At 41.7% G+C, this 21,956-nt stretch overlaps 2 protein-coding genes and 1 pseudogene across 12 annotated transcripts in view; 1 reads left to right on the plus strand and 2 right to left on the minus strand.

Annotated features, from left to right (window-relative positions):
- The window catches only part of STIM1 (stromal interaction molecule 1), a 199,567-nt gene that overhangs the window by 143,290 nt on the left and 34,321 nt on the right, over positions 1-21,956 (minus strand). The gene's annotated exons all lie outside the window — the stretch shown is intronic.
- PGAP2 (post-GPI attachment to proteins 2) overlaps positions 1-21,956 on the minus strand; it is a 151,022-nt gene that overhangs the window by 52,532 nt on the left and 76,534 nt on the right. The gene's annotated exons all lie outside the window — the stretch shown is intronic.
- LOC309605085 (ras-related protein Rap-1A pseudogene) lies at positions 200-2,231 on the plus strand (annotated as a pseudogene). The gene has a single exon. The product of its transcript is annotated as a ras-related protein Rap-1A pseudogene (transcript).

A 21,956-nucleotide genomic window follows, 5' to 3' on the forward strand; every position in this document is an offset into this window, starting at 1 on the left:
AACAATAAATGCTGGAGAGGGTGTGGAGAAAAGGGAACCTTCCTACACTGTTGGTGGGAATGTAAATTGATACAGCCACTATGGAGAACAATATGGAGGTTCCTTAAAAAACTAAAAATAGAAGTACCATACGACCCAGCAATCCCACTACTGGGCATATACCCTGAGAAAACCATAATTCAAGAAGAGTCACGAAGAGCCGGAGCAGGAGCCACAGCCAAGAGGAGGGAGGAGGACGAGGAGGAGGTGGAGGAGGCGCCGGACCGTGCGGATTGTCAGTATTTAAAAAGACCACATCATGCGTGAGTACAAGCTAGTGGTCCTTGGTTCAGGAGGCGTGGGGAAGTCTGCTCTGACAGCTCAATTTGTTCAGGGAATTTTTGTTGAAAAATATGACCCAACGATAGAAGATTCCTACAGAAAGCAAGTTGAAGTAGACTGCCAACAGTGTATGCTCGAAATCCTGGATACAGCAGGAACAGAGCAATTTACAGCGATGAGGGATTTGTATATGAAGAATGGCCAAGGGTTTGCACTAGTATATTCTATTACAGCTCAGTCCACGTTTAATGACTTACAAGACCTGAGAGTACAGATTTTACGGGTTAAGGACACAGAAGATGTTCCAATGATTTTGGCTGGTAATAAATGTGACCTGGAAGATGAGCGAGTAGTTGGCAAAGAACAGGGTCAGAATTTAGCAAGACAGTGGTGTAACTGTGCCCTTTTAGAATCTTCTGCAAAGTCGAAGATCAACGTTAATGAGATATTTTATGACCTGGTCAGACAGATAAATAGAAAAACACCAGTGGAAAAGAAGAAGCCTAAAAAGAAATCATGTCTGCTGCTTTAGACCCACAATAAGCAGCAGCTCTGAACCAGATTACAGGAATGAAGAACTGTTGCCTAATTGGAAAGTGCCAGCATTCCAGACTTCAAAAAATAAATCTGAAGAGGCTTCTCCTGTTTTATATATTATGTGAAGAATTTAGATCTTATATTGGTTTGCACAAGTTCCCTGGAGAAAAGAATTGCTCTGTGTATATATCTTGGAAAATAAGACAATAGTATTTCTCCTTTGCAATAGCAGTTATAACAGATGTGAAAATAAATATACTTGACTCTAATATGATTATACAAAAGAGCATGGATGCATTTCAAATGTTAGATATTGCTACTATAATCAAATGATTTCATATTGACCTTTTTATCATGTTTCCTCCCTGTCAAGCACTAAAAAGTTGAACCATTATACTTTATATCTGTAATGATATAGATTATGAAAATTTCCCCTCAGACTCATTGCAGCAGATAACTTTTTTGAGTCATTGACTTCATTTTCTATTTAAAAAATTATGAAATATCATTCTGTCATTATATTCTAATTAAAATTGTTTGTGCATAATGCTTTGGAAAAATGGGTCTTTTATAGAGAAAAAAACTGGGATAACTGATTTCTATGGCTTTCAAAGCTAAAATATATAATATACTAAACCAACTCTAATATTGCTTCTTGTGTTTTACTGTCAGATTAAATTACAGCTTTTATGGATGATTAAATTTTAGTACATTTTCAAAAAAAAAAAAGAAGAGTCATGTACCACAATGTTCATTGCAGCTCTATTTACAATAGCCAGGATATGGAAGCAACCTAAGTGTCCAACGACAGATGAATGGTTAAAGAAGATGTAGCACATTTATACAGTGGAATATTACTCAGCCATAAAAAGAAACGAAATTGAGTTATTTGTAGTGAGGTGGATGGACCTAGAGTCTGTCATACAGAGTGAAGTAAGTCAGAAAGAGAAAAACAAATACCGTATGCTAACACATATATATGGAATCTAAAAAAAAAAAAAAACATGGTTCTGAAGAACCTAGGGGCAGGACAGGAATAAAGACGCAGACGTAGAGAATGGACTTGAGGACAGTGGGAGTGGGAAGGGTAAGCTGGGACAAAGTGAGAGAGTGGCATGGACTTATATATACTACCAAATGTAAAACAGATAGCTAGTGGGAAGCAGCCGCATAGCACAGGGAGATCAACTCAGTGCTTTGTCACCACCTAGAGGGGTGGATTAGGGAGGGTGGGAGGGAGACACAAGAGGGAGGCGATATGGGGATATATGTATATGTATAGCTGACTCACTTTGTTATACAGCAGAAACTAACACACCATTGTAAAGCAATTATACTCCAATAAAGATGTTTAAAAAATAAATAAATAAATAATTTTTAAAATTAAAAACAATTGATTAATTAATTTTTTTTAAAAAGAATCTGCCTGCCAATGCAGGGGACACGGGTTCGAGCCCTGGTCCGGGAAGATCCCACATGCCGTGGAGCGACTAAGCCCATGCGCCACAACTACTGAGCTTGCGCTCTAGAGCCCGCAAGCCATAACTACTGAGCCCGTGCTCTGCAACAAGAGAAGCCGCCACAATGAGAAGCCCACATGCCACAACGAAGAGTAGCCCCCGCTCACCACAACTAGAGAAAGCCCGCGCACAGCAACGAAGACCCAACGCAGCCAAAAATAAATTAAATAAAATAAATAATTTTTTTTAAAAAAAGAAAGAAAATGCATGGTATTTTACAGTTTCCATTGATAATCTCTCCTGATCTCCAAAAACAAAACAACCCTGTGAGGTCAGCATTCACACTGTATATCTGAAGACATTGAGGCTCAGAGAGAAGTGACTAACCTAAAGTCATCCAATTTGAAATCAAGGTTTCTGTCTCCAAATTATACCTTTTTACTACTCATTACTGCTTTGCACAGTTCTCAGCAAGCCATGCACAAGTCTGGGAACCTGCCTGGGCTCAGTACAGACTTGCTACCTGACAGCATTGTTCCCCTGACCCCTGGCAGCTTTGCCTTGTTTCAAACAGGCCTCGCCCTGCTCCCTTTCCACATAGCTGGAGATAAAGACAAGCTCATAGCACAGCATCCCACTGCCTGCACATAAGGGTGTGTCATTCAACTGACTGGCAACACTGAAAGTCAGTAGCCTTACTCTCAAAGTAGCCCTAGAACTATCAAATGCACATCAATAGATAGGATCTGAGGAGGAAGAAATGACTTCTAAGATGCACCTATGATGAGAAGCTGCAAGTCAGCTAACAGAAACTAATACAACTTCTGTAACTATTGGAATCTGAAGATCCAAAAATCATTACTGACTGGAAAAACTCCAACAGCATACATTCAAGGGTTTAAAAATACATTAGGCTCACGCTATATACAAAAATTAACTGAAAATGGATCAACAACCCAAGAGCTAAAACCATAAAACTCTTAGAAGAAAACAAAGGGATAATCTTAACTACCTTAGATTTGGCAGTGGATTCTTAGATATGACACAAAAGGCATGAGTAACAAAAGAAAAAATAGATAAATGTGACTCCATAAAAATTAAAAACTACTGTGCATCAAAGAACATTATCAAGAAAGTGAAAAATCACCCTACAGAATGGGAAGGAATATTTGCAAACCATATATCTGATAAGGATCTGGTATCCAAAATATATAAAGAATTCTAACAATTCAACAACAAAAAGACAAACAACCTAATTTTAAACAAAAAAAGGACCTGAACAGACATTGCTCCAAAGAAGAAATATACATGGCCAACAAGTACATGGAAAGATACTCAACATCATTAGCATTAGGGAAATGCAAATCAAAACCACAATAAGATGTCACTTCACACCCACGAGGATAGCTGTAATTAAAACAAACAAACCAAAAAATAACAAGTGTTGGCAAAGATGTAGAGAAATGGAACCCTTACATATTGCTGATGGGAATGTAAAATGGTGCAGCTGCTGTGGAAAACAGTTTGGCAGTCCCTCAAAAAGTTAAACACAGAATTACCATATAACCCCACAATTCCACTCCTAGGTATACAGCCAAAAGAATTGAAAACTGGTACTCAAACAAGTACATGTACACGCATGTCCATAGCAGCACTATTCACAATAGCCACAAAGTAGAAACAGCCAAAGCGTCTATAACCAGAAAACGGATAAACAAATAGTGGTATTTTCCAGCCATAAAAAGGAACGAAGTTTTCTGGTACATACTACAACATGGATGAACCTTATAAACATTATGCTTAGTGAAATAAGCCAGACTCAAAAGGACAAATATTGTATGACTCCACTTACATGAAATATCTAGAATAGACAAATTCATGGAGACAGAACAGATTAGAGTTTAACAGGATCTAGGAGGAAGGGGAAATGGGGAGTTATTGCTTAATGGGTAGAGAGTTTCTGTCAGGGATGATGAAAAAGTTTTGGAAATAGATAGTGGTAATGGTTGCACAATGGTGTGAATGTAATTATTGCCACAGAATTATACACTTAAAAATGGTTAAAATGGCTAATTTTATGCTATACATTTTACCACAACAACAATTTAAAAAAAAAACAGAATGATGTACTGACACATGCTACAAAATATTATGCTAAGTTAAAGAAGCCAGACACAAAAGGTCACATATTGTATGACTCCATTTATATAAAATATCCAGAACAGGTAAATCCACAGAGACAGAATGCAGATTGATGGCTGCCAGTGGGAGGGAGAAATGAGGAGAAACTGCTTAATTGGTAAATCGAAACTGTGGAGTAATGAAAATGTTTTGGAACTAGAGAGAGGTGATGGTTGTACAACATTGTAAATGTTTCAAATGCCACTGAATTGTTCAATTTAAAATGGTTGATTTTATGTTATGTGACTTTCACATTAATAAATGCTTTAAAAGTACGTGAGAGAACTCAAGCAATCATCTGGGAAGCAGGAATTAGGGCTAAGTGGCAAGGCAAGGCAAAAATTGTCAGGAACCCAGTAAATAGTCTGACGTAAGAGATGTCTGGGAACAGCAGTAAGAAGCCACTTGATGCTGCAGCACCTGGAAGCCTCCCTACATTGGTGAGGGTACAGGCAAACCTGCTAAAACTAAGAGACCCCTGAGCAGAGTAGATTAAACCAAAGAGAAGTTTCTTTCTCTCTCGTATAATAGTTTGGTAGGGAGCAGTCTGGGGCTGAGTGGAAATTTGCCATCCTCACTCAACATGACGCTTCCATCTCTGGGACCAAAAAGAGTGCTGTACTCTCACAATCTCCCAGCTAGCAGGAAGGAGAAAGGGGGCAAGAGAAGTACTTACCCACTCTGTTCAAGCACCTGGCCCCAGAAGTGGTAGATGCACCACTTCCACTTTAGATCCCACTGGTTAGAACTTAGACATGTGGCCACACGTGGTTGCAAAAGAGGGTGGGGGACTATGTGCCTTGTTAAAACTCAGGCATTCTATCATTAAAAAAAGAATGAGAGGGAATTCCCTGGCGGTCCAGTGGTTAGGACTCCGAACTTCCACTGCAGGGGGCACGGGTTCAATCCCTGGTCGAGGAACTAATATCCTGCATGTCGAGCGGAGCAGCCAAAAAAAAAAACGAATGAGAGAGTCAATATTGGCAAAGACAATTAACAGTCTCTGCCATACTCACTTCAAATACTCTTTATTTTTTTATTATTTGTCTGATTAAACAAAGAACTTATTCCAAAGCCCAGCTACCCGGAGGTCTGCAGTTATTATTCAGTGGAACCTCCTGGCTAGGGTGGAAAGACAAGAAAAGGAGTGCAAGGCAGTTATGGACTGATGTCCCCTGTTAGCCTCACTGCAATGACCAATGCCAACATAGCCTATTATTTGCCTTTTGTCACTGGAAACCTACAGTGTAGAAATAAACGCTTCTTAAAAAAAAAAAAAAAAAAAAAGAAAGAAACAGTAAGAGCTGTCTATGTGCAATACTGGGGCAGGGGTACAGAAAAAAACCTGTAGGGCACCTGTCTTTGAAAAACTCCCAATCTGTGTGGCAACCACACACAAAGCGATCACGATGCAGTGAGTTAATTAACAGAGAGACATATAGAATTGAATGGAAGAATAACATTGGAATGGACTGTCTGCCTATGGGCAGGGAGAACCAAGAAAGCTTCAAAAAAGTGGTAACACTGGAGCTGAGTATAGAAGGATGAGTTTACCAGATAGAAAAGGTAGGAAGATATTCAAGCAAGATGTAAAGCATGAATAAAAACATGCAAGATGTTTACTGAAAAGACAATATGCAGGAGCCAGATCATGGAATGCCATGAAACCAGATTCAATCAAAAGCTTGGATTTTACAATGTAGGGAATGGCAAAGCAACAGAGACTTCTTAGCAGGGAAGGGCCATGGTTAGATTGACCTGTTAGAAAGATGACTATGGCAGCCTATAGGAAGGATGGACAAAAAGAGAACATGCATTGGGCTCACATCCCTGCTGCTACGCCTAGTCCCGTCCTTGACTCCCCAGTACCGCCACCGATAAGCCAAGTCCTTGCAGAAGAAAAGCAGTAACAGAACCCCAGGCCAAGTCCTACAAAGACCGAGGCAGGATGAGGTTCTTAGTTTTGTTTGCTTTGAAGCTTTTCTATTGAGGTGAAATTCACATAACACAGTATTAATCATTTTTAAATGAACAGTTCAGTGGCATTTAGTATATTCCCAATGTTGTGCAACCACCAAAGTTCTTAGTTTTTGACAAGGTCCAGGAAACCTCTGTGATTTCACTGAGGTCAGGCTCCACCCACTCCTCAGGTGTCTCTGCTCAGACAGATATGCCAGATGACTGTGGCTTTCAGCAAACATCTGTCTACAGTCCTGCGGCTGCCATCCTCTCTCCTAGCCTTTCCTGACCTCATCTCCCCTGGGAACACAGGGCATAGTGACCAGAAGCAAATTTGACCATGTCTATCTCTTATTTAAAATTTTTCAGTGGCTCTGCTTTGCCCAAAGAATGAAGTTTCAAATTCTTAACATGACATACAAGACTCTCTGCAACCTGGCATCTGCTTGTTCCCTACCCTCATCTCCTAAACATGTTGCCCTAAAATTCTTTCCTCTCATTATGTTTCCCTTGCTACTTGAGACTGCTCCAACATCTATTTTCTTTCTCTCACCCTGGGAATGGTGTTGTCACCCCCATACACATTTCCCCCAGGCTTATCTTACCCTGGGGAAAGTTCTCATCCTATTTTCATTATCCCCTGGGAACAGCTCTGATCCCAGTCTCATTTTACCCTGGAGATCACTCTGATCCACGCTTCACTATTCACTGTTCTCTGGATACGTCACTGACCACGTCATACCATAGAATGACTTTTTTCCACCTCCTCCTCTTCTACTTCCGTCATGTTACTGAGAAGAGCTTTACCCTGAATAATCAGCTTCTGCTCCCTCCTCTCTGGGCCTCCTATAAGCCCAGGGCTTCACCAGGTCTCCCAACCCAAAGTTGGTATGTGGGTTTTAGAGTACATAGTCAAAATCGTAGAGACAGAAAGCAGAATGGTGGCTGCCGGGGGCTGGGGAGAAGCGGGAATGGGGAGTTACTGTTTAAATGCGTACAGAGTTTCTGTTTTACAAGATGAAAAGAGTTATGGAGATGGATGATGGCGGTGACTGCACATTATGAATGTATTTAATACCTCTAAACTATACACTTTAAAAATGATTAAGATGGTAAATTTCATGTTATGTGTTATATTACCACAATTTTTTTTAATTTGGGAAAAAATTTATGGGTACCTGAGACCTAGGAGAGAGATATAACTATATCCCAGCCAGCTGAGGGACTGGCTCCTGGTCTCATTCTCCCTGACCTTCGTTTCTGAAAGATATACCTTTTTTCTCTAAAAAATTTATTTATTTTATTTTATTATTTATTTTTGGCTGCGTTGGGTCTTCGTTGCTGTGCGCGGGCATTCTCTAGTTGGGCCGAGCGGGGGCTACTCTTCGTTTCAGTGAGCGGGCTTCTCATTGCAGTGGCTTCTCTTGATGCGGAGCACGGGCTCTAGGTGCACGGGCTTCAGTAGTTGTGGCACATGGACTCAGTAGTTGTGGCTCTCGGGCTCTAGAGCACAGGCTCAGTAGTTGTGGCGCACGGGCTTAGCTGCTCCACGGCATGTGGGATCTTCCCGGACCAGGGCTCGAACCCGTGTCCCCTGCATTGGCAGGCGGATTCTTAACCACTGTACCACCAGGGAAGCCCAAGAATGATGTACCTTTATTTGGATGGCATTTGAACCCAGCCCCATTTTACCCTGGAGATATCTCTGACTCCAGCCTCATCTTACTCTGGGAATAGCTCTGATCTAGGCCTTCCCAATCACCGCACCATAAAGAAAGTCATGCTACAGAATACTCTGAAGATGGTTTGCACTCTGACCTTGGGTGACATTAAACCTCAGGAAAGGAAAGAGATGTGAAGCAATTGGCCCAAAGTAACCTTAATGTTATTCCAAAGTAGGGAAAGAAGGTTTTTCCTGGGGAGTGGGGGAGAAAATTTTTTCAAATTATCACAAAACTCTTCTGAGTTTCTGTATATACAAGCCAAAGTTGTGTCAAATGGTGCACAGGAAGATCTCACGCAAAGGCCTTTTTCCAGGTATTTTAGGCTTCTAACTGCAGCAGCATCACAAATATCAGTGTGTTTCCATGCGAGTGAATGAACAATGCCCAATTTGGGCATTCGGACTTTGCCTTTCTTCTGGTTTCTAGGCCTGTGGTTTAAACACTCCATTCAGAAACAAAGAAATAATATTTAGACTCCATCCTTCTAAAATATTTTATTTGACTTTGGTAATGTTTTAAGTAGAACAGACCTAGGCTTTACAAATTTCTAGTCAAGCAATCCTAGGCACATAACTTTCCTCATTTGTAAAATGGGAATATCTTGCAGGGTTGTTGTGAAGAAAACTAAACAGATATATATATAAGGCATCTACCAGTGTACCTGGCCCAAAATATTTCACTCAACAAATATCCACTAAGCATATGTTATGTGCCAGTCAGTGTTCTAGGCACTGAGGATTCAGCAATGAACAAAAATCACTGCTCTTATGGAACTAACAGGGAGTAGGGGGCAAAGTAAAGGGCCTGACAAATAAATATGTCAGAGGATGATAAATGCTATGGAGAAAAATTAAGTAGAGAACATGCTACAGGGGAGGGTTTGTTATTTTTAAATAGAATGATTGAAGAAGGCCTCACTGAGAATATGACATTTGAACAAAGGATCTGAAGGAAATGAGATAATAAGTCATGCAGAGGAGAAAGAGGGAAGAACAAATGCAAAGGAGGCAAGAGCATATTTACCTTGTTCAAAGGAGAGTGAGGAAGCCAATGGGGCAGGGTGAGCAGGTGGAGAGGAGATAAGGATAAGCCAGGTAGCTGGGAGCCAAGTCACTCTAAGGACTTTGCCTTGTTCTCTGAGGGATATGGGAAGCCACTAAAGGATTGTGATCTATATGACTGGATTAACGTTTTGAAAGGATTGCTCTGGCAGCTCTGTTTAGAACAATGGTAGGCAGGCAAGGGCAGAAGCAGGGAAACCAATCAAGAGGCTATTATTTCTCCAGGCAAGAAACAATGGTAGCTGGATCAAGGTGGTAGGAACAGAGGCAATGAAAAGTGTCTAAACTGTTGATGTGTTTTAAAGGTAGAACCAATAGGATCTGCTGACAGAGTGAATGGTAAGTGTGAACTTGTTTAAATTAAAATGCCAGTTAGACATCCAAAATGTCAATTAAGGGGTTGGATATACAAGGCTAAAGTTCAGAGGAGCGTCTGAGCTAGACACACAGATTGGAGAGTTGTCAATTAACAGATGATAATTAAAACCATTAAAGTGGCTTTTAAATGCCATTTATTTATTACTCAATAAATGAATTACCCAGTGAACAGTAACTGCTATTATAACCCCTTTGTTTTTGTTTTTTGGGTTTTTTTAAATTTATTTTTGGCTGCGTTGGGTCTTTGTTGCTGCGCACAAGCTTCCTCTAGTTGCAGTGAGCGAGGGCTACTCTTTGTTGCGGTGCACGGGCTTCTCATTGCGGTGGCTTCTCTTGTTGCGGAGCATGGGCTCTAGGCGCACGGGCTTCAGTAGTTGTGGCACACTGGTTCAGTAGTTGTGGCTCACGGGCTCTAGAGTGCAGGCTCAGTAGTTGTGGCTCACGGACTTAGTTGCTCCGCGGCATGTGGGATCTTCCCAGACCAGGGCTCGAACCCATGTCCCCTGCATTGGCAGGCGGTTTCTTAACCACTGCGCCACCAGGAAAGCCCCCCTTTGTTTTCTTAAGGTGCTAGAAATACTTGCCAACTCTTACCATGAATACTTAAACTTCAGTGCCCAACCTCCAACCCCATCCCCAATCCCTCAACTCCCTTCCTTCCTTTCAAATTTTCAATTAAAACACTAGATAAGTGGAGGCATTGTGGTGTTAAGTGGTAAAGGCACCAATTTTAGAGTTAGACAGAATTGGGTTTGAATCCTCCATCTTAGCCACTTATTAGTTCTATGACCTTTGAACCTCAATTTTCTTATCTGTAAGATGGGGCTAATAGTACCTATGTTATAGGATTGTTGTAACAATAAGGTATCTATTCATTCATTTGTTCAATAAATATTTACTGAGTATTCATCACATGCCCAGGACTGTGTTTAGCACTAGAGTTACAGGAGTAAACAGGCACAGATACCGTCCTCACGGAGCTTATTGCCTAAGGGACCATAATACTTCTAAAGGACCAGACAAAAGTTTCAACTTAAAAAAATCATCTAAATAAAATAAATATGTAAAGAGCCTCACACAGTGCCTGGGCAAAAAGTAGGTGCTAAATAAATGACAGTACTTATTATTTTATAACTAAAGCATATAAATCTTCATAGAACAATACACTTAAAATTGGAATGACTTTTAGAAATCAAAAGGTCCAATTCCCTCATTTAACAGATAAGCAAATTAACTTACTCCATAATAAACTTACTCAGGACACCTCTTCAGTCAGGCCATGTGCCAGGTAGGTGGGATACAGGGATGAGTAAAACAGTCCCTACCTTATGTCAAGTAAATACACAAGGGGGAAGTGACTTGCCCAAGGTAACCTGAGCAATCACTTAGGCTGGAAATCATGTCTTCTAATTTTCAGTGTTTTGCTCCTTCCACGGATCCAAAATTATTCAATTCAAATAGAAATACTTATCAGGAAGAAGCCTACCATATGGCCTGTGCCAAAAAGAGTGTCATCCTACAGCTCAGCAATTCCTTGCAGGTAGCTTGTCAGAAGGGGTAAGCTCTTTGGGCTTAGAGGTGCATCCTTTTTTCTCTATAGGCCATCAATAACAGGCAGCAGCTAGGACCTCAGAGGCCCTGGTCAGAAGCTACAGAAAGATGGAGAAAAACAAAGTGAAAGCCTGCAGTCACCAAAGCCACTGGCTAAGCAGAGAGAAGGCTGGGCAAGGCCAGACCAAGACCTTTCTCCTTCATCCCAAAGATTAAGTCATGTTCCCTCCAGGCTAGGACCATCTTCAGAGCTCTACCTTTGTCCCTCTGGCCCATCCATCCCTACTCTCCCTTCCAGACCTCTTTAGAGTCTCAAAATTGAGCTCCGAATGGAAAAGACAGCACGGTGGAGTAGAAAGAGCACATCTTGCAGTTTCACGGACCTGGGCTGAAACTTTGGCTCCACCACTAACTAGCTGTATGCTTCTTAACTTGTCTGTTTCCACATCCGGAAAATGGTGACAATACTTATTTCTGGGAGTTGTGGTGAGTGTTAGAATTGCATCTAACGTTTAGATGTATCTAGAAAAGTTCCTGGCATACAGAGGTTACTCAATACATGGTGCTGTCATTAATTATTATGAATGTCAAGGTCTCTCTTGTCTACCCCACACTCTTTCTAGTGACTGCAGGCTTCAGCACAGCACCACGGTTTAGGGCCCCCACATTAATATGGAGTATTCAGAAAGCCATGGCACCTTTACTTGGCCACCTTTCTCTATCTCTTGTCCCTCAACCTATACCAGCTCAGGTCTCCATTCCATTCCCCAACGTTGAAAAAACAAAATCTTTGAACCTGCATCCCCTGGTTCCTCTTCAAAATATTACCCTCTTTCCTTCCTTCCCGTAACACCATATTTCTCAAAAGAGAAGTCTGTACTTGCTGCCTCTAGGCCCTCACCTCACACTCACTCCCTAAGCCACAGCAGTCTAGCTTCTGTCTCCACCCCTCCACTGAAACTGCCTTCACCACGTCACCAATGACTCAGTAGCCCCACTTCAGGGCTCACCCTACTTGTTTTCAGCTCCAACAAACATTTGCCTCCTTTTACAAACTCTTCTCATTCCTGACTTCCCAGACAGTACTTTCTCCTGCCTCTCCGATTGCTCCTCCTCAGATGCCTTCCCTAACTTTTCTGGCTACACATATCAGAGTTCCTCTGAGCTCTATCCTCAGCCTCCTTCCGTTCCCCATTTTTTGGATTTTACTCAGGCAATTTCATCTATTCCTATGGTTTCCACTCTAACTTAGAAGTCATCATTCCTAATCTATGATCAATCCTACCTCTCTCAGGACTCCAAAACTCATATCTTCTCCCCCAAGTACCAGATATTTTCTCCTGAATGTCACCCATAGGCATCTCAAAACCAATATTAACTTCCCCAAACCAGCCCTTCCAGCCTGTATTCCATGTGTTAATAGCATCATAGTAATAGCCAGACACCTAACATTTCTTCCCTCTTCCTTTAGTCACACAATTTAAATCAACAACCATGATCACTGCCCTGGATCCAGCCTCATCATTTGCTACTGCAACAGTCTTCTGGCTGGCTTCCCTGCCTCTAGTTTACTCAATCCATTCCAATCCTCCTAAGCACAGGCATCAAAGAGATCTTCTAAAACACCACTCTGATAGGATTTAAGGTCTTCACCATTCAGAATCCCTCCCAAGCAGCCCAACAGTCCAGCACGATGAACAGCTCACCATCCCCTGAATATGCCATGCACTCCACACTCACAATGCCTGGAATGCATCCCAGGGCCCTCTCTGCCTGGCATACTTCTGGGCATCCTTAAAGATCCAGCTTGAACATCTCTGAAGCCTTCCCTGACTCTCTCTTGCTAAGCATTTAGACCCTCCTTCCTTTCTCTCTCAGTCTATTTTTCTATGTTCCTCTACTGTAGCACTTGTGACATTATATTGAGTGTACTTGCTTATGTGCTTATCTTCTCAGTAATTTATGGATTGCTCAAAGACAAGCATCATATCACATCTCTATACCCCAGCCCACTTGCCCAGTCTCTCAAAGTGAGCAACCAGGTTCACTATCAGTTATGACAAGGGATACTCCCCCATATCAGGAGAGCAAACTCTAATGGCAACAGTAAGTCTTAATAGGTTCAGCTTCCCCTCTTGCAAATGCTTCCAGATGCTGCTTGGACTCTGACCCCACAGGAGGTATTCCTGACCTGATTCCTGGGGCCCCTCTGCCTAGAACAGGCAGGGGATAGGAGAGTTTCCTATAGATTAAAATTCTTTGGAAAATGATTTCTAAAATGGGCCAAGAATACAGGTACGACTGGCAACTACCAGGGCCACCTCAGGAAGTCATTTGTGAAATAACTTCAAGATCTTTCTACACCTTCAAAAGCAACTGAGATGATTACTATGACAATCTGTGGCGAGTCTTCTTGCCTTCAATTCCACCACCCCGCCTTGGGAAATTGCCCTGTACCATGCTACTTGTGATAAGTTGCTTCACTGGCCAGAAATCTATGGTGGCTTCTCACTGTATGATGTATGATGGCCTAAAACTACATAACATGGTGATTTAGAGCAAGGATTCTGGAAAAATATCACCCAGGCATGAATCCTGACTTCAACATTTATTAACCATACGAGTTTGAGCAAGTCTCTGTGCTTCAATTCTCTCACCTTTAGAATAGGAAAATAATAGTACCTACCCTCTTAGACCTGGTATAAAGATTAAATATACTAATAATAAGAAGTAAATAATGAAAAAAGAATTAAATAAGCTTAGCATTAAAAATGCTAACAACAGTGCCTAGCACATGGAAAGAACTTCGTATATTATACAAAACACATTCAGGTTTCAAGTCCTCTATCTTCATAGCCTGAGACATGAACTGTTACCTTGACCCATTTCACATTCTTCAACTCACCAGTTCCCAATCCTTTTAACTTCTGACTTCATCACTTATGATTCTTTCCCCCTACCCATAATACCAATCCCCATCTGCCCAGCCCCTCCCTCTGTCCTTAGCTGCAAATTCTCTCTGGCAGTGCAACCTTCAACTGCCCTGGAAATAAGCCCCCTCAGCAGAGTGCCCATAGGAGATGCCATGGCTAAGAGCAGTACAGGATACCACCTTCTTCTGAGCATTTGATATTCACTCCTACCTGCACTACAGTCATCTGCATAATCCAAATGCTTCCCTGAACTTCTGAAGTATAAAAACCTTACAGTTTTAGAGACTAAGTCACACTATCTCCAGGAAGCCTGCCAGACTACAGCGACTCATACAAATGTCTGCCTTCCCTCAACTACTAAAATCTTAATCTATAACACACACTTCCATACTCACATAATCTAATCATCTCTACTAGATTAAGTTCCTGAGGCAGTGTCTGGTTTTCCATCACTACATTCCCGTTACCCTAGAACAGTGACTGGATCATAGTAAATGTTTAATAAATATTTATTGAATGTAATCAATCTAACACAACTTCTGCATCTTTAAATAAGAAAACAAGGTTGAGAAAGTAGAAGTACCTAACTTAACGCAAAGTGAGACTGGAACCCAGAACTCCCTAAGACTGAAATATTGAATGCAATCCCCCCTACCCAACCCACTTCTTGGCCAGCTGCAAATAACAAGAGAGCAAATAGATAGTTCTCTGATTGAACTGAGTATTATTCCCTCAAAGCCAAACATTTACCTCCCCTTCCAGAAGTAGCAAACAAGGCCAACTATAGAGGCTCGATTAGCTAAATCTCCTACCATTGAGTCTGGGACATAACCGGGGACTGGTGGATTAACCAAGATCTCTACCTTTCTATAACAACCCCCCAGTCTGTGAAAAGAAGGGGAGTCCTGGAGGTACTTTGCCAACCAAAGGACAGTTTGCCATTCTACTTCTTCAAATCCAACTAACAGAAAATCAGGAGCCACTTTATGCTCATTTTACCTAATTGTGTCTCATGGAACACTGGTATTTTATGAAATATCAGTAGATGGGTTGTTGGTTTTTTGTTTTTTTTGGGGGGGGGGGGCAGAATTCCATGATCAAAATATGTAGAATCATCTATACTTCAATTTTTTAAAAAATGTAGGGACTTCCCTGGCAGTCCAGTGGCTAAGACTCCATGCTTCCAAGGCAGGGAGAGTGGGTTCGATCCCTGGTCAGGGAACTAAGATCCCACATGCCGTGCAGCGCAGCCAAAAAAATTTTTTAAATAATAATAATAAATTTTAAAAAAATTAAAAAAAAAAAAAAAAAAAAATTTTTTTAATGTAGAAAACCCTGCATATTTTTCCTTGCCATATTAAAGACTCACAGCTTTTCCAAACTTGATCTCAAAGGTTTTTTACAGACTAATACCTATTGTCTTTTCATATGATAGTGATGTTCTAAAGAACACTTATTTTAAAAGAGTGCACTGTAAAATATATAAAGGTACTGTTACTCCACGGTTACACAAAATGGACAGGACGCTAAAGTAGGAGAGAATGCCTGGACCACTTGGACTATTAAAATTACATTACTTTCTCCAACACAATAAACTTGTGGGAAGCTTAACCTAAATTCAGATCTAAGTCTGTTTGACTTTAAAGCCTGTGTCGTTCCATCATTATATTATATTCCTTGACAGCTGTTCATTCTAAAAAATCTTTATTGAGCTGCAGATGAAATACAGCAAGGGATACGAGGAAGCATAAGATTTAGTAATCTCTGCCTTCATGGAACTCATAATTTGCTGATGCTCACAGCTGTGATAGAGGGAATAGGGAAATAGGGATAGAGAGAGGGATGGGGGCAATGGGAGCTCAGGGGGGCCCCTAATCACTGTGGCAGGGGAAGTTGTTAGGAAAGGCTTCCCAGAGAAGTTGGTACCTCAGCTAGTCTAGTGATGAAGAACATCAGCTCTAAGGGAAAAGACCAGTTTCTACAGGAAGCCAGCTTCCAGACTATCCAGTGAAGAGATAGCAAAGAAAAGAGGGGTCTTTATCAGATATAGCATTTCTGCGGTCCAACCAGAGATGGCTTTAGGGAGCACAAACAGGTTGGGTTGCTGCCAGACACAAAGTTACTTGCCAGGTGCCCTCCTGGAAACAACCTGGCAGTTTTTACTTTGACAGAATCTTGGGCCTGAAAGGAATACTTTGAAATCACTTAAAGAAACCCCCACTTCACTTAAAGAAACCCCCACTTCACTGATGATAAGAGGTCCTAAGACAGCCTGGCTTCATTTGTCCCCACGAGCTGAATATGGGAGAACCATACATTAGACAATGATAATTATAATGGTTGACAATTAATGAGAGTTTATTATGTGTCAGGCAATCTGCTAAGTGCTCAAAATGGATTATCTCATCTTAATCTTCATAACAGCCCTATCAGGTGGATAAGATGATTATCTCCCTGTTAGAGATCAGGAAGTAGGCTCAGAGAGGTTAAGTAACTTGCCCAAAGTATTACTAGCAAGTGATGGCACCCAGGCAGGCCAACCCCAGGGCTCATGTCCTTCATCCTTAAACTAGCTAAGGTACCAACTTCTCCAGGAAGCCTCCCTTGACAACTTCCTCTCCTACCAAAAATTAGGGGGCCCCTGGCTCCCATCGCCCCCCCCCATTCCTCTCTCTACCCCTTTGTCCCCATTCCCTCTATCACAGCAGTGAGCATCACCAAATTATGAATTCCATGAGGGCAGAGATTACTAAACCTTATGCTTCCTTATATCCCTCATACCTAGCATTGCATTTGCAGCTCAGTAACGATTTTTTAGAATAAACAACTGTCAAGGAATATAGTTTAATGATAGAAATACACAGACTTCAAGGTCAAACAGACTTAGATCCGTCCAGGCACAGCCCTTCTTAGCTATATGATCTTAGCTGTCACTTAATCACTCTGGGACTCAGAGTGGTAACACTTTTTACCATATAACTTTCTGAGAAAACTAAGCCAAGCACCTTATATAGCTCCTCTCACATAAAAGTCAGTCAATTTCATTTACCATCCTCCTCCTTTCCCCTTGTCCTACATATATTGGTAGAAAGAACACTAGTCTGGGAATCCAGAATCTAATTAGCTATAATCTTAGTTACTTCTCCTTTCTGGGCTTCAATTTCCTCATCCACAAAACACAGAACTGTTGGTTTGGAACAAATGAAATAAAATGTGCTTCAATGGTTAAAAAGCACTGCACAGATGGAAGGAATTTTTGTCATACCACCTATCTGGCTTTTAATCAGCCTTGAACCACACTGCATACGAGTGTCTTGAAGCTCACAGAAGAGTGATCTCTCAGAGACCAAAAACTAAAAAAGGAGGGTGTGGGCTTCCCTGGTGGCGCAGTGGTTGAGAATCTGCCTGCCAATGCAGGGGACACGGGTTCGAGCCCTGGTCTGGGAAGATCCCTCATGCCGCGGAGCGGCTGGGCCCGTGAGCCACAATTACTGAGCCTGCGCGTCTGGAGCCTGTGCTCAGCAACAAGAGAGGCCGCGATAGTGAGAGGCCCACGCACCGCGATGAAGAGTGGCCCTCGCTTGCAGCAACTGGAGAAAGCCCTCGCACAGAAACGAAGACCCAACACAGCCAAAAATAAATAAATAAAGAAATTTATTAAAAAAAAAAAAAAAAAAAAAGGAGGGTGTATTTGCACTGTCACTAGAGGAAGGAGCCCGTCCCACTGAGGAGCTGAGGTAAGACACTGCCAGATGGCTTTGCCCCAGCAGTCCCTAACTAATTAAGGCTTCACTCCCCTGCCCTGTCTGCCTGTGACCTCTGCAAAGGCTACAGAACACCAAGTGCTCCACAGAAGCTCTTCTTTTGGCCAGAGTGACAAGGTATTGCTGGCTAAGGATTAGCCAAAGCTTTTGCTAAGAGGTTCTTGCCCTTGGCCTTCCTCAGAACAGAGCCAAAACAAGGAGCCCTCGGGCTGTCCTGAGGTTATCAGTTTAGGATTCCTAAGAGTCAGCCCTAAACACAGCTACCAGGACCCTGGGTCTGGAACATGTCAGATGTGACACAACTGAAGCCCGACCAGCCAGGCCCTCTGGACAGACTAGGGAGTCCCCTTAAGGGGTAAGGATAAGGGCCTGGTCTTCCCATTCTCAGCTAGTAGTATTTTGTCTTAGATGCTCCCAAGGCCATTTTTCAAGCTCGTCAGGCTGCATAGTCCCCAGGGACTTAACCACTTCCTTTGCTCGTTAAATCAGAACAGAACTCTCACTCTGCCCCTTAGGGCTCCCTCCCCCAAACCTAGATCTAGGGTTAAACTGTCAGTCCGTTCATCTCACCCTTCAAAAGTTAAAACGTATGGGCCCTTTTTGTTATAAGGGTTTAACTGTTGGGTTGGGAAAGACTATAGGCCAAAACAACACCCATGAGGAAGTAACGAAGCTTAAAAAGTCTTGCAAGTTAGCTACAGCCACTGTCCCCACTTCACAGTTCCTGGTTCCTGTCATAACGGGTGCTCTTAGAGAACAGCTACAATCCAATAGTTTTCAAAGTTTATTTTTAAACAATGTAACCCTCTTTTTCAAATGCAGTTCAAATTAAACCTAATTAGTAGTCTCAATATCTAATTAGGTCTCTAATGAAATAATGGATCTAGGCAGTAAACATCAGTGGCTCCTAAAATCATTAGACAAAAAGCTGATGGGAAATATTTTAATGAATAGATCAAGTTAACAACATCTGAACCCATTCCTCGATGTTAACATTACAAAAAGACAGAAAGTCAGATGTGGTTAAACATATTTTCAAAAAAATGAAAGAGAGAGGAAGGAAGGGAGGAAGGGAGGAAGGAAAGGAAATGATTCTGTATCTGATTCTGTATCTGATCAAGCCTTAAGATCCAACTACCAATTTATAGAAAATACAGAGGACATAGGAACATGTTAAATGCCATCACAGGGAGATAATCAGCAAAACCCAGAAATTGGGAAACTCTTCAGGACAAATGACCCAGCTTCTTCAATATAAAATTTCAAGGAAAAGAAAAGAAAGAAGGGGGAAGCTATGGATTAGATGAGACTCAAGATTTAGATCAATGAATGTGTAGACCTTCTTCGGATACTGATATGAATAAAGCAACTTAAAAAAAATTTTTGAGTCATTATGAGAAATTAAACACTAACTGTTGATGATATTAAGGGATTATTGTTATATTTTTAAGCATGATAATGATATTTTGGTTATGTTTTCAAATACAGTTCTTTTAGAAATATATACCAGGGGCTTCCCTGGTGGCACAGTGGTTGAGAACCCGCCTGCCAATGAAGGGGACACGGGTTCGATCCCTGGTCTGGGAAGATCCCACATGCCGCGGAGCAACTAAGCCCGCGCACCACAACTACTGAGCCCGCGTGCTGCAACTACTGAAGCCAGTGCGCCTAGAGCCCATGCTCCACTATGAGAGAAGCCACGGCAATGAGAGGCCCATGCACTGCAACGAAGAGTAGCCCCCTCTCGCCACAACTAGAGAAAGCCCACGCGCAGCAACGAAGACCCAACACAACCAAAAATAAATAAATTAAATAAATAAATTTATTTTTTAAAAAAAGAAATATATACTAAAATGTTTGTGAATGAAATGATATGTCTGGAATTTGCTTCAAAATAATCCAAGGGGGTGGGAGGATAAAGATGAAACAAGATTGATAAAATTAGCCATGAGTATGTAATTGTATATGGGAAGTAATGGGCACATAGGGGTTCATTATACTGCCCTCTCTAGTTTTAAATATGTTTAAAATTTTCCATAATAGAAAAGGTTTTTTTGTGGCATGGACATATATACACTACCAAATGTAAAACAGATAGCTAGTGGGAAGCAGCCGCATAGCACAGAGAGATCAGCTTGGTGCTCTGTGTCCACCTAGAGGGGTGGGATAGGGAGGGGGGAGGGAGACGCAGGAGGGAGGAGATATGGGAACATATGTATATGTATAGCTGATTCACTTTGTTATACAGCAGAAACTAACACACCATTGTAAAGGAATTATACTCCAATAAAGATGTTAAAAATAATAATAATAAGCTGAGTGTACAGGAGTTACGGTTGTGACATATGAGAAAAGTCTAGAGCTCTTCCCATGACTCACCTCTCCCACGGCGATTCCTGAGGCACTCTGAGAAGCCCTAGGACACCTAGAAACAGTTTGAAAACCACTCCTGCATTACAAGGAACACAGATACCTGAGTAAGAGAACCTGGTTTCAAATCTTGGCTCTGCTGCCTTAATAGCAGTGTGACACCTTAAAGAAGGTACCCTCTGAGCTTCGTCTTACTCTTGTGCAAATAGGACTATCTCCCAGGATAGCAATGAGGGTCAAAGAAAATAAGGGATTGAAATCGTTATATTCTCTTTTTTAAAAAAAAATATTCACTTATCTATTATTTGGCTGCATCGGGTCTTAGCTGCAGCACACGGGATCTTTCGTTCCGGTGCATGGGCTTCTCTCTAGCTGTGGCGCGGACCCCAGAGTGCATGGGCTCATTAGTTGCAGCACGCAGGCTCTCCAGTTGCAGCCTGCAGGCTCAGTAATTGCGGCGCACAGGCTTAGTTGCTCTGTGGCATGTGGGATCTTAGTTCCCCGACCAGGGATCAAACCGGCATCCCCTGCATTGCAAGACCGATTCTCAACCACTGGACCACCAGGGAAGTCCCCCCTTTTTTTAAAAAAAGAGGCACCGCTGTAGGTTTTTTTTTTTTTTTAATATTTCTTTATCTATTTATTTATTTGGCTGCATCAGGTCTTAGTTGCAGCATGCAGGCTCTTCATTGCGGCGCGTGGGTTTCTCTCTAGTTGCGGCGCACGGGCTTAGCTGCCCCACGGCACGTGCGATCTTAGTTCCCTGACCAGGGATCGAACTCACGTCCGCTGCACTGGAAGGTGGAAAATCCTTTATATTCTTATCTATATGTTCATTATTATTAGGACCATTAGGGAGAGAATTTGCCTTTTTTTCTTGACAGTAAAGTTACTCAACCCCCACCCCACCCTAATCTTCATGCCAATCCTCAGCAAATATATGTAAATTCTGTTAAGACATGAGAGGAAGCAGGAAATAAGAGTCACTCAGTGGGCAACCCCTGTGTGCCTGGCCAGCTTTAGTGTGTATGTGTTTGGGGGGTGGGGGGAGGAGACGTAGTGGGAAAGTGCCCTAGAGATTACTGAAAATTTACCCTCAGACTAGGATCTAGGTCTCTAAACTACAAGTCCCAAATGAAAAAAATAAGTAAAAAGTACTTGTGATGAAGGCCAACCATTAGGGGAAAAATTTTAGTGTTAATGACAGAGTTTAGCTGCCTATTCCTGACTCAGAAATAATAGGACCTATCCTTTTTATCAACTCTTTGATTATTTTCCTTTCACAGCTCCTCACTGTTTGAATGATTTTGTCTATAAACAAAGTACATTTATTGAGAAATAATTCAACATTCTCAGCTGTGTTTATTATCACGACTTTTTCTTTTCAAAATGCTGGTCCAGATTTTAACCAACCATATACAGTTATCAGAACTCCATAACCATATTGTGAAATCACACACCTCTCCATCCTGGCTTTGACGCTAAATGAGCGAGAAAGTGAAAGTAAACATGTAGACATTCAAGCACTGGGCCCTGCTACCAGTTGCTTATTTTGGCTCTGTACTTGTGTCCAAGGTCATTCACTCACTGGACAGGTTTATGTCCTATGATGCCATCAACTGCCAGTCAAATCACCAATCAGCATGAGCAAACTAGTATTACCACACAGCACTGGCATAACTGAAACCAGAAGCAAAGACACTTGAATTGTATGTAA

Source organism: Balaenoptera borealis (genome assembly GCF_965194805.1).
Source record: "Balaenoptera borealis genome assembly, chromosome: 11".
NCBI classification, from domain to species: Eukaryota; Metazoa; Chordata; class Mammalia; order Artiodactyla; family Balaenopteridae; genus Balaenoptera; species Balaenoptera borealis.